This window comes from Diceros bicornis, chromosome 41 (genome assembly GCF_020826845.1).
Source record: "Diceros bicornis minor isolate mBicDic1 chromosome 41, mDicBic1.mat.cur, whole genome shotgun sequence".
Taxonomy (NCBI): domain Eukaryota; kingdom Metazoa; phylum Chordata; class Mammalia; order Perissodactyla; family Rhinocerotidae; genus Diceros; species Diceros bicornis.
Genome location: NC_080780.1, coordinates 8,556,736 through 8,570,667, shown reverse-complemented (window position 1 = coordinate 8,570,667; position 13,932 = coordinate 8,556,736). Strand labels below are relative to the sequence as shown.

The window sequence follows — 13,932 nt, the reverse complement described above, 5'->3', positions numbered from 1 at the left end:
GAAAAGAACAAAGCTGGAGGCATTACGCTCCCTGATTACACACTATATGATAAAGCTAAAACAGTATGGTTTTGACATAAAAACAGATGCATAAATCAATGGAACAGAATAAAGAGCCTAGAAATAAACCCACGTATATGTGTTCAATTAATTTATGTCAAAAGAGTCAAGAATATACAATGGGGAAAAGACGGTCTCTTCAGCAAGTGGTGTTGGGAAAACTGGACAGTAACATGCAAAAGAATGAAACTAGACCACTATCTTACACTATACACACAAAATCACCTCAAAATGAATTAAAGACTTGAACATTAGACTCAAAACCATAAAACTTCTAGCAGAAAACATAGGTAGGAAGCTCCTTGACGTTGTTCTTGGTGATGATTTTTTGGATTTGACGCCAAAAGCAAAGGCAACTAAAGCAAAAATAAACATGTGGGACCACATCAAACTAAAAGCTTCTGCACAGCCAAGGAAATCATCAACAAAATGAAAAGGCAACCTACTGAATGCGAGAAAATATTTGAAAATCAAATCTTATAAGGGGCTAATATTCAAAATATACAAAGAACTCATACAACTCAATAGCAAAAAACCAAACAATCCAATTGGAAAAATGGGCAGAGGATCTGAATAGACATTTTTCCAAAGAAGACATACAGATGGCCAACAGGTACGTGAAAAGATGCTCAACACCACTAATCGTCAGGGAATGCAAATCAAAACCACAATGAGATATCACCTCACACCTGTTGGAATGGCTATTATCAAAAGACAAAAAATAACAAGTGTTGATGAGGGTGTGGAGAAAGGGAAACCCTCGTGTACTGTTGGTGGGGATGTAAATTGGTGCAGCCACTATGGAAACCAGTATGAAGCTTCCCCCTCCCCACCCCCCCAAAAAATTAGAACTACCATATAATCCAGCAATTCAACTTCTGGGTATTTACCCAAAAAAATTAAAAACACATACTGAAATGATATCTGCACCACCATGTTCATTGCAGCATTATTTACAACAGCCTCGACGTGGAAACAACCTAAGTGTCCATTGATGGATGAATGGATAAAGAAGATATGGTATGCTCTTTTTCATGAAGATGGAGCCGAAAGTGAAGAAGGAAGCCCCAGCCCTCCCAAAGCCGAAGCCAAAGCAAAGGCTTTGAAGGCCAAGAAAGCAGTGCTAAAAGGCGTCCACAGCCACAAAAAAAAGAAGATCCGCACATCACCCACCTTCCCACACCCCAACACACTGCGGCTCTGAAGGCAACCCAAATATCCTCAGAAGAGCGCCCCTAGGAGAAACAAGCTTGACCATTATGCCATCATCAAGTTCCCCCTGACCAGGGAATCAGCCATGAAGAAGATAGAAGACAACAACACACTTGTGTTCATTGTGGATGTCAAGGCCAACAAACACCAGATCAAACAGGCTGTAAAGAAGCTCTATGACACTGACGTAGCCGAGGTCAACACCCTGATTAGGCCTGATGGAGAGAAGAAGGCATGTGTTCGACTGGCTCCTGACTATGATGATTTGGATGTTGCCAACAAAATTGGGATCATCTAAACTGAGTCCAGCTGGCTAATTCTAAATACAAGTTTTTTCACTATTAAAAAGAAAAAAAAGAAGATATGGTATATATATACGATGGGATACCATTCTGCTATAAAAAAGAGTGAAATCTTACCATTTGCAACAACATAGATGGACCTTCATGGCATTATGCTAAGTGAAATGTCAGACAGAGAAAGACAAATACTGTACAATCTCACTTATGTATGTGGAATCTAAAAATAATGCAAACAAACAAACGAAAAACCAAGGTCATAGATACAAAAAACAGATTGGTGGTTGCCAAATGTAGAGGCAGAGTAGGAGGTGGGCAAAATGGATGAATGGGCTCAAAAGATACAAAGTTCCAGTCATAAGATAAATAAGTCGTGGAGTTGTGCTGTACAGTATGGTGACTAGTTAATAATACTTGCATATTTGAAAGTATTGCATATTTGAAAGTTGCTATGAGAGTAAATCTTAAAAGTCCTCATCACAAGAAAAAAGAAAAAAAATTTTATAACTATGTATTGTGATGGATTTTAACTAGACTTATTGTTGTGATCATTTTGCAATGTATACAAATGTTGAATTATTATGTTGTATACCTGAAACTAGTATAATGTTATACGTCAATTATGATACAATAATAAAATAAAATAAATAAATGAATAAATGAAAAAAATCTAGAGTGAGACTTTCCTAGCCCTCTTATTTCAGGAAGACATCAAAAGAAACGTTTCATATAATAATTGTTGTTCATTAAAGTTTCCATCTTTAATTGCAGAGGGAATCAAACAAGAAAAGTTCTGCCCAGAAATCTGCGGTAGAACTTGTGGTAGAGCCCCAGATGATGCCACAACAGGTCATCGGGTCATGGGGTTCCACACTGGTTTAGAAACAGATTTAGTAAGAAATGCCCTTAGGTTATTTGACCAGTCATTTTCTCTTTTCTTTGTTATAGCTTCGGCATTCAGAAGCCTGGAAATTCAGAAAAGAGGACTTTTTAAACAATGAATTTTGCAGGTGTACCTTGGATAAATTTAATTCACCGTTGAAGACTTGCTGTTTAAATAAAACTCATCAAGTTTCAAGGCAGGGCTTTGAGGAAATCGACCTCTAAATGAGTCTATAAAAAACATGCAATTGAAGATCATTACTGAGATCAGTTGTTATCAAGGTGTACTTTGCTAGCTCCTTTGTCTCCCCACCACCTTGACATACTGGAGTTCCTCAGAGCTCACTTCTATCTCCTTTTCACTCTGTTCAGAAAATTTATTTTGCCCCTGCAGCTTCAGTTATCCACCAGTGACTAACAATTTAAATCACTGACTTACCTTGAGCTCTTACTTGAGTAACCCAGGTCTATTCAACAAGCTTACTTGAATTTTCCACCAATATTACAATCCATTAGTTTTAAAAAGGAACTTCTCAGTGAACCCTCATCCTTGAACTTGACATCACTCTCCCTCAACAAAGGAGAATCTGAAAATCTGAGAAACACATTGAAACTCCACTCCACCCCCGTATTGAGACAAGATTCTTTCAACCTTAGCTACTAAATTTCCCTCTAAATTATTCCATCTTTTCCATCTTAATTGAGGCTGCTATATCTGAATACCATAGACTGAGTGGCTTACAAACAACAGAAATTTATTTCTCGTAGTTCTGGAGGCTGGAAGTCCAAGATCAACGCACTGGTGGATTTGGTGTCTGATGGGGGCCCACCTCCTGGTTCAGGCAGCTGACTTCTCACTGTGTTCTCACATGGTGAAAGGGCAAGGGCTCTCTGCAGTTTCTTTTATAAGAGCACAAATCCCATTCATGAGGGCTCTACTATCATGACCTAATCAATTCCCAAAGCCACCACCTCCAAATACCATCACACTGGGGGCTAGGACTTCAACATATGAATTTTGAGGGGGACACAAACATTCAGTCCATAGCTCTATCTTTTCTAAATCCAAATTATTTTGCCTCAACTACTGCAATGACCTCTCCATTCTTCTTCTTCAATCCACTCTTGCATCTAACGTTTTCTTGCTATATAGAAGATGGATTTTCTTTCAAAGTTTTAATTTATTAATGAATGACCTGATGTCACTTAATTGCTTTAACATATTCTTGTTGCTATTAGCATAAAACGCAACATCCTCATCTTGACCGTAAAGGCTCTGCATGATCTGACAGCTGACCACTTATGCAGTTTACCTGGTTCCAGCTCAATCTCGACCTCTGTGTTCAAGCTACACTGATCTTTATTCAGTTTCTACACCGTGCCAAGTTCTTCATGGCTCCTACTCCATTTTCATCTTCTTGTAGCCTGCTAGATTATATTAGTTTCCTTTTTATATGCTTCCATACACTTCTCTGCAGACTTTATCACAAACATAAATTCATAAATTATTTAGCTGCCCTTCTTTTCTCTGTTAGCATTTCAGATACATGAAGGCAGACATAATAGTCTTCCCACTCACCACTATATTTTCAGCATCTAACATAGTGTCTTAAAGTAGTAGGCAATCAATAAATATTTACTGAATAAATGAATGAATGAATAAAGTCAAATTACAAGTTCTGCAGTGGAAAATGTAATACAAAAAACAGATCAAACTCAGCCTGGGAAAAACTGGAAAGGGAAGTGAAATTTGCTCATGGAAAGTGAAGTATCCCTTTAATTTTGGATTTCAGGAATTTTGAATGGCAGGTGCTTAACACATTTGCTCATTCATCTGCTTATTTGATCAACATGCATTTTCTGAGCCATGCTATGTGCTGAGAGCTCTCAAAAACACTGGAAATACGTTGCACCACATGAAATCGCCTATATTTGATAGCTGACAGTTGACTGTGATTGTTATTGTTGACTAAAGATATACTTCCCTTTGTGCAAATTATAAAGTACAATGCCATTATATTCTTTTTTTGCTGTGATCAGTGAGTTGTTTTTGTTATTATTTTTATCCAGACAAGTGAAGAGTATGTTACCTCTGAAAAATTATAAATACTTCCTTTATATCTGAATACGTGGGGACATACTGAAGCTGGGGCAGCTAGAACATCAATTGGCTCCACAGAGGACTCCATTTGCAAAGGAACCATTCACTGTGGTTCAAAAGAATTTCATTCTGTCTATATAAGTCTGAAAAACGTATCTCAAGAGATTTCCATACCCATTTTAAACAAAAAGGAATTAATAGTCATGGTAGAAGTTAGTCCACAAAGTAAAACAATTTGAGAGCTTAATAGACAAGATGTTTGGCTAGGACTTTTCCTGCAATAAGGAACGTGAAAAAATTTGGACAATTGTAGTCAATTGTACTGCATCCATATATCAATGATAAAAAAACTAGACTGTTGGTGAGGGCTCTTCACTTAAGGGTGAAAGCAGCAGATCTTATCCATGATTGGATAAGATCACAATATGTGACAAAAAAAAGGATACTTTCTGATAATTGAAAGCTGTCTGAAGTGGATATTGTTGAAAACCTCAAACATGTCCCAAAACTGCCAAATTACAGCTGGACACAGTTCTGTGACTTTGTAGTGGTCTAGGAAAGGAAAATTATTAGTTTTTTCAAACTCTGGAGAAAAAAATTTTTAAAAATCCACATTATCTGATATTATCAAATAATTCAGAGAAGTGGAATACATCATTTAATATTTCATTTGGTGTAAACTATTGATGGGGATGTATATTTTGGCTAAATTACTTTATGCAAGTAAAATGTAAATTTCATATAGTGGAACATTTGAAATTTGATCAAGCCTTCTCCTTTTGAAATGAAAGTGATTGTTCTATTATTTCAGGGCTTTCAAAAACTGTGACCTGGTGGTACTTCAGCTTTGGGAATGTTTAAAATGAGAGCACAGAGGTGGCTTCTTACATCACGTGGTCAAGGCACCAAAGTGCCTTGATATGTCTCCAATTATCCTTGACACTGAGTTACTGGTGGTAGACTTCATTGCCGGAAACTGCTGTAGATCCTCAGCAAAAGCAAGCCATCAGTGTATTTCCTAAGAAGAAATTTGTGACATATCATTAGCACTAACACAGAACATGTGAGCTCTTGCTTAATGTTTTGTGTGACCTTATGTGCTACATCTCTTATGTCGTAATTATGATATATAACTGGAACTGTTATGTGTCTTCCAGAAAAGAAAGTTAAAATTGCAGTAAATAAGTAGAATGAGAAAGGGAATATTGTAACTTTGAGACAAAAATGTGAAAGGACAGGTGGGGGTGACAAAGTCTTTCATTTAAGAAACGTGAAGTGATTCACTTCTGCCCCTGCATCCTTTGCAGACCTCACTGCTGAGTTGGGCGTGCTTGTGAGCCTGGAGCCAGTGCAGTCACCAGTGCAGCAGCGCTGGTGCTCCTCTGGAGGGAACCTGCCAGCAGCCCTCTGGGCTTCAGCTCAGAGCTGTTAGGAAGCGATCAGGGGAATGATTAGACTTCACTGAAAGCCAGGTTGGGACTTTAGGTGCTTGTCAAATACAACCTCCTCTGAAATAGAATTGCTCCCTGCGCTGTCTTATCAGGCCCCCGCCGTGCTGCTGGCATAGCCCTCACAAAGCTAGCCCTCTACCAGCCAGGTCACAAAGCTAGCCCTCTACCAGCCAGGCCCCCGCCGTGCTGCTGGCATAGCCCTCACAAAGCTAGCCCTCTACCAGCCAGGTCACAAAGCTAGCCCTCTACCAGCCAGGTCACAAAGCTAGCCCTCTACCAGCCAGGTCACAAAGCTAGCCCTCTACCAGCCAGGCTCCCGCCGTGCTGCTGGCATAGCCCTCACAAAGCTAGCCCTCTACCAGCCAGGCCCCCGCCGTGCTGCTGGCATAGCCCTCACAAAGCTAGCCCTCTACCAGCCATGCTGCTGAAGGGCTTCACACAACCGTTGTCAGATGACAGGTTTCCCAAGGAAGACATTTTAGAGGGGACTGACAGACTCTACCTCTATTTAATGTTTGGAGAAATGTCATATTCAGGAATGAATTTGTCACTTCCAATCTACAGGACCTGTCCATTAACCACTATGAAGGAGGCAAGTTGGCCACAGTGCTTCCAACATGGCACACCCCTAAATAATAATAACAACAACAATAATAATAACAGGAACAGTAGTGGCAATAACAATTATATCTTGTTGGGAGCTTACTTTATGGGAATCATTATACTCTGTGGCCATGATACATCAACTCATTTATTTTTCACCGTCTCTAAAGCAGTTATTCCTCATAATCAACTATGTGTAAGCTTAGAGATTAAGCCACTTTCCCATGATTTTACAGGGGCCAGAGTTTTAGTTGATATTGGAATTCAAGTCTGAATGATGTCTAACACCTTACCTCTGAGCGTGACATTTTATAATACTGCCTGTGCTACTCTTGTTGTTGGGAACCCCCACTTATCCTGCCCCAGATTCTCCTATGCACAGAGACACCCCATCCCCGACCTCTCTTTCCCTGGCCCTGCACTCCACATCCCGTCCCTTTCCCACCAGAAATAAACTTTCAATATCTTTAAGCTAGTTTCATTGGCCATTCCCTGACTTGATCTTTTGGTTTTCTAGATGGTCACGCACAGGCTTCTATGCCTCACTTCTGAACAAACCAAGGAGCTGACTGCTTGAAGTCTTAGAGATAAAGAATTCATCAGCTTTCTAAATGTTCTTTGGAATTCAGAAGACTGTAAACACAAGTTATGAGAACTCTGTCATCATGCTGCTTCCAATCCCTTTGCTTTTGTATGATGGGTCCTCTTTGCCATGTGTAATTATTTTTGACACTTCGAGATGAATCTTACAAAGATCTCCACAATTGTTTTTTCTATTTCCACTGTAGGATCAGACCCTCTGATTCTAAAAAATCATTTTAGAAAATCATTTGTCATTTATATTGAACTTTGTTCCTTTCCTGAGCTTTTGTGATTGGTAGCATTTTCTAGCTCTATGTTTATAATAAATAGGAAAGCAGTGATTCAAGATGTGTGAGAATGATGTTTTTTAACACTCTTGATTTCCTTTTTTTTGGAGTGCACACATCACACAGAAATTATATTCATTCATATCAGGTAAGTTAATTAAATTGTATGCAATGTACTGGCTTGTGCTAAAGAGTAAATAACTGCTTTGGCACACCTGCACGCTCACGCCTTTCCATGTATTAGATCATTTCTTTTCCATTTGGACCAAGATGGGAAGAGAACAGGAGGAAAATTAAAGTGTTGCCTTATATTGTTACTGTTGTTTTAGACAACGTTGTAAATGTATTTTCTAATTTTCATGTTATTATTATTAGCTTTTAGCTGTGTCATGTTAGAAACTCCTTTAAATAGTAACAACAAGATCACTGAACACTTATCTATTCTTGGCACTGATATAAGTTCTTTACATATATTAACTGGGTGAATTTTTGAAACAGCTTCATGAGATATTGACTTTAATTGTTGACGCATCAAGAGGTTAAATAACTTGCCCAAGGTCACACTGCTAGTAATTATTAGCGACAGCTCAAACACATCAGGAATCTAAATTTAAAGCTTCAAATCTTAACCCTCATGCTATTCAGATATTACAAGTGTGATTTGAAATTATCTCGATCTAGTGCAAAATAGAAGTTTTGGTAAGTCCTATATATTCCTAAAATGATCAAACCACTTATTTGTATTTTTTAAACTCATTTGTCTCCCTACTAGAACATAAGAACCGTAGGTCATGGGTGTTGTTCATCTTATCCACTCTTCTATCCACAGTACTTAAAATAGTGCCCGACACATAGCAAGCGTCGTGGGTATGAACTAGACGGATGAAGGAAGGAATGAGAGACGGGCAATCCACATTCAGGCGAGTGTCTGTGAAGCTGATCGTTGGTCAGGTGCAGGCACAGGGCCTCCGAGAAAGCAGAAGATTGAGCACAGATTGGACGTCCTTCCTCAGGTCAGAGCCAAGATCCGTAAATGTTTACATTTCATTTTTGAATGTAAACAAAATTCAAATTGTTTGAAAATTTACAAGACGTATTCCCCCTCCACAGCCATCCTGTTAAGTGTTGAGCCGTTTTCTTTTGGCATTGAGTGGAGGAGAAATTCATAACAAATCTGATACGAATATATCTGAAAAAAAATTTTCCCGGAGTCCTCCTTTATCTTTGAAATTTAAAAAAGATTAAAGAATCTTCTTTATTAAGTTTGCCTGAAATACTTCTTACTTTTCAAAGCCAATTTCTTTATTCAATTTTACCAGTTTTTCTTCAAATATTTGATTCTCTTCAAATATTTGATTACAATTCTTTTTCTTTCAGAATATCTATTATTTCAAAGTCCTTATACTATAAATATTGATTCTCTTTTCTAATTATTGTCTATTTTAGTTTCCTCTAGAATAATTTTTCATATTGCTATTTTGTTCATTCTTCTTTTTCTTTCTTCTAAATGTCTCCAGTAAAACATACTTACTTCTGAAAAAAAAATAATTTCAAATAACATAAATAACTGAAACCTGGTTAGCTAAAGAACAAAAACATAAAAAAATAGGGAAATGAAATTGATCATATAAAATAAAGTAACATAAAAATAGTAAAAACTACATGAGGACAGTGATAAATCAATTATCACAAAGTAAGTTTAGGAGAAATGCAACATAAACTATTTTAAAAAATAAAAATAAAACTTGATTCCTTTTTCTGGAGATAACCACCGCTAACTTCCTAGAATATTTTCTCTTCCCTTTCTCTCTTTCTCTCTCCACATACCCATAAGTACAATTTTGAACCTGCAATACAGATAGATTTGGTTCCTTCACTGCCATTTGACACTTTGACACGAAGGATGATCCCATATATTTAAGAATTATTTGAGAACTTAATTTTAGTGATGTTTAGTATGTTAATGTATGGACGTATCATTTTTTTGTAGGCAAGCTTCTGTTGTTAGATGTTGATGTAATTTCTAAATTGTGCTATTATAAGGAATGATACGTATCTTTGATATAATTTTGACGTGAATTTTTCCTCAGGATAAATTTTGATAACTGGAATTGCTAACTCAATAAGTATGTTTTAGGCCTTTGATTCATGTTGCCATATTTTCTCAGTGAAAGTCATGACAATTCACACTCTCACATCCTCATAGAGAGAAGACCACACACTCCAAGTTATACTGGTTTTCTCTGTTTGTGATGGCCTCCAGTACTTAGGTCTCACAGGAAATAAGCTGACCCAACTCAGCCAGATTTCTCTGTGGGGTAATGCCACTTGTGTCAGTTGGGACCTCTCAGAGCACTGCCATTAACTTCAAGTGGTCAACATAGGTGAAAATACACCTGCATATAGTCCTCCAATCTCTCATTCAGTCTACGCCTACTTCCAGCTCTTTCTGAAACAGTGAGTGCTGTCAGTGCCTTCTGCACTGATTTCATTTTGGATGAAAGACTTAGATATGCCCTGATGGCTTTGTTCTTGGTTTAGCAATAAAAAATCTTCTAGAGACTCAGCTGCAAGAATGAAGAGAGTCGAGTGGTGGCTGTGTGTCAGTTCACACACGTGCTTTGTCTCCAGACCAGTGCCTCTCAAGCTGGGGCACGGCTTAGAACCACCTGCAGAGCATGTTACAATACGTTGATTGTTGGGCCAACTTCCAGAATTCCTGATTCAGTAAGTCTTGGTGGGCTCCAGAATATGTGTTCTTAACAAGTTCCCATGTGATGCTGATACTGCTGGTGGCGGACCATACGTTGAGACCTTTGTTGTAAACCTTATCACTCCCGTATTACGCAGGTTAGTTGCAGTTCTGCCAAAGTGTTCTCCACTGACCTCAAGACTACTGCCATTTATCAGATTAACAGAGACCTCATTCTAGTGCAGTTGAATGCCTTATCATTCTCTCTTCATTTTTGCACGTGTTGGTAATTTTAATGTGGATTTCAAAGTGGGAGATAGACAAATGTGTTCAAAAACACCCTTTCATCTGAAAGGGCATTTCTCTTCTGATTTAAATTTTGCATTTCCTTCTTAATCTCTACTTTCTTATTAGTCCTATTCTGAGAACAGTCTACATAAAATCTAACATCCTACAAAGAATATGTTTGTTGGCAAAAGATTTAATGTTTTTTGAAAAAATATCTTACCTGAGAAGAAATATCTTACTTCAGAATAAAAATCTTTCTACTCATATTTACTACCAAGCCAAAAAGACAAATAAACCAAAAGAAAGCAAAATTAATGTTTTACAGTAACTTTTACCATGCTTCCTCAGCTGTTTTCTTTGTGAAGCTTCTCCTAATTTTTGGCTTCAATGATATATTTGGTTTCTCCTGATCCTGTGATTTTCATAATTCTTCCCAAGTCCATTATCAGAGTATTGGTGGATGTATCTATTTATTATCATTTTATACATGAGTGAACCTTGAGGGCACAGAAAGATAAATACTATATGATCTCACTTATATGTGGAACCTACAAAAAACTAAACTCATAGAAACAGAGAGTAGATTGGTACTTGCCAGGGGCTGAGGGGTGGGGGAAATGGGTGATGGTGGTCAAAGGCTACAAACTTCCGGTTATAAGATGAACAAGTTCTGGGGACCCTAATGTACAGCATGGTGACTGTAGTTAACAATGCTGTATTGTATACTTGAAAATTTCTAAGAGAGTAGATCTTAAATGTTCTTACCACACACAAATATAAGGCAACTGTGAGGTGATGGATGTGTTAAGTAACCTTACTATGGCAATCATGTGTACCAAATCATCACATTGTACACCTTAAACTTATACAATGTTATATGTCAAATATATCTCAATAAAGCTTGGGGAAAACAGAAAAGAAAAAGAGAAAAGAAGAAAACTTCAAGCATTCAAAAAGTCACAGTTTATAAGTTTATTCTAAATTTTTTTAAAAAAGAAAGAACTTTATTATATCCCCAGAAAGATTTCAGCAGTAGATCCCTTTATCTATGGCTTTTGCTGTTTTCCTTTCAAAGACTTCAACTTCCTCCTGTTATCATGACTCAGTGAACAAAATGACTGTTTAATATGAACAAGCAATTGTTATTGCAAGTATATTTGTTACTATCCCAGGGTAAAAGTCCCCTTAAATACAGCAATGTCTCATCTGCCCAGAAGTCCGGGTGAGAAACACTCAGCCCTTGAATCTGGGAGGTGTCGTTGGGAATGGAGAGGAAGAATGCATTTGAGATATGAGGCATTATACATTAGATATGGTTTAACACATATACGTAGGCACAGGAGCACAGAGAGAATGAGTTAAAGAAAATTCTAGCGTCAACAGAATTAGGGAAGTGAGAAGGAGTTGGTATGCAAGATGCATCATGACATCATTGGCAGATATCATGAGTTAAGGCAGTTGCAGAGTATATGATTAAAAATGTTCAACAGGGAGTAGGAAATGAGACACTGATCAGAAAGCTGTAAAGCTAGAGTTGGAGATCTAAGGGTAAGCCCATGAATCACTGACAAGAACAGATTTGTTAGTGAATGAGAAGAGAAGATATACAACTGGGAATGCCAAGGCAATGGCTAAATTGGAGGAAGAAGAGAAAGTGGTGTGTCCATGAAGGTGAGGAGGAAGGTGAGGTCTGAGAGGTGAGAGAAGACGCAGGATGATGTTGGGTGGGTTGTGGAGATATGGGCGGAGGGGATTTTAAAGAGGAGGTGGAAAAGGCAACAGAAATTATTACTGAAGTTAGGAAAAACATGAAAACTGAAAAAATGGAATAATATTTACTTTGGCAAATTGCAGGAGATTTATGATGGAAATAAATTAGGAATATGAGGAGGTGGTAAGAAAGCAGAATGAGTATGCTAAAAGCTAGTTTCCGAGATAGATGATAGATGATCAACAGATGATATAATGGATAGAATGAACAGCTAGGATGACAGATGAAGGAGTGTCTTTGGTAAAGGACAAGCGGTTTTTCTTTGTTTTGTTTTGAATAGAGGAAAGTAGGCATGTCTGAAGAAGTCAGTTGAGAAAATGAGTGCACACAACATAGTCTAAAAAGGGATAATTAACTGAACAGGGTTGTCAAGGAGGCAGAAATCACTTGATCAAGAAAATACAGAGTAGATGTTAACTCAGAGCCAGTCTTCCTCTGCAAAAAGAGGAGGATTAGCATGGATGTTAGCTCAGGGCTGACCTTCCTCACAAAAAAAAAAAAAAAGAAAATACAGAGGATATTACCCTTGTGCCACAAGTGCCCTCCCCCATGAGTGAAAGAAGCAAATAGGATGAAGGGATAGAAATTTTGAAATCGAAAACTGCATGAGATTGCATCTAGAGTAGCTGTAATTTTCTCATCATGAGGTAAGTCTAGTCTCTACCAAGTTAGCAGGGCTACTAGCAAGGGCAGGGCCTGCTGACGGAGGCGAAACTCTTCCAGCTACTGGGGGGTAAGATCAAGCGAAGCCGGGCATGTTAGGTAGAGAGAATGGAGACAATCAAATCAAGTTACATGATTTTTAAATCGTGATTTATAGGTCAATGAGACAATGTTATATTGGTGGCCCTTTAAAAATCATTATTTTTAAAATATGTTTTTAAAAAACATTTTTTTCTAAAAAATTCAGGCAACATATATTGATGTACATTAAATCAAATTATTTTTTTGAAAAACTCATTTATATTGATTTTTCTGAATATTGAAAATAACATAAACAGAATATTTTTCTTCATACGTAGTTACTAAAGTTAGTCAGTTTCTTAGATACAGATATAGATATATATAGGTAAATACTTTGTCTCTGATTTTTTTAAAGAATTCTATAATCCGATATTTTAATTTCATAATTATAAATTCATAAAATTTTCTGCAGTTTTATTCAAAGGTGCATTATACACCTAATATATTTTAAATTGTTGACATGTTCAATGAGTCTTTTTGTAAAATATAATATTTTAGATTGAGAAAATAGATATTCTATAAACTTACAGCAAATTCAGCTTTTTGAAGATGCTTTCAATTGTAATGTTTTCTTTCAACTGAAATGCATAAGTATTCCAACCAAAATATCATTTTAGGTACTATCTTTCCTTTTGTTGCCTGCAATTGAATTACATTTTCAACAAATATTCTTTACAAGGCAAACCTCACGAAAATTGTTTCTGTTATTCAAAGTAATATTTATCCAAACTGAGATGCTGCCAGACTGCAGGTGTTCTCGTTTGAGTGATTGCAGTATAGCATATCAATTTATCTAATTAAATATTAGAGCTCCATCAGAAAAATACTCCCAGAATTCAAGATTTTCTAATGCATAACTCTAAAATTTCAACATAAAATTTTGTAAGCTATAGGGGTTTTATAATTTCTCCCTTGCTTCTGTTAGCATAAGTCTCAATATCTCATTGTTTTTGCAAGTTT

The 13,932-nt window shown here is 37.2% G+C and overlaps 1 pseudogene; it reads left to right on the top strand.

Moving 5' to 3' along the window:
- Positions 1 to 1,094: 1,094 nt before the first annotated feature.
- LOC131400116 (large ribosomal subunit protein uL23-like) lies at positions 1,095 to 1,610 on the top strand (annotated as a pseudogene).
- Positions 1,611 to 13,932: the final 12,322 nt, after the last annotated feature.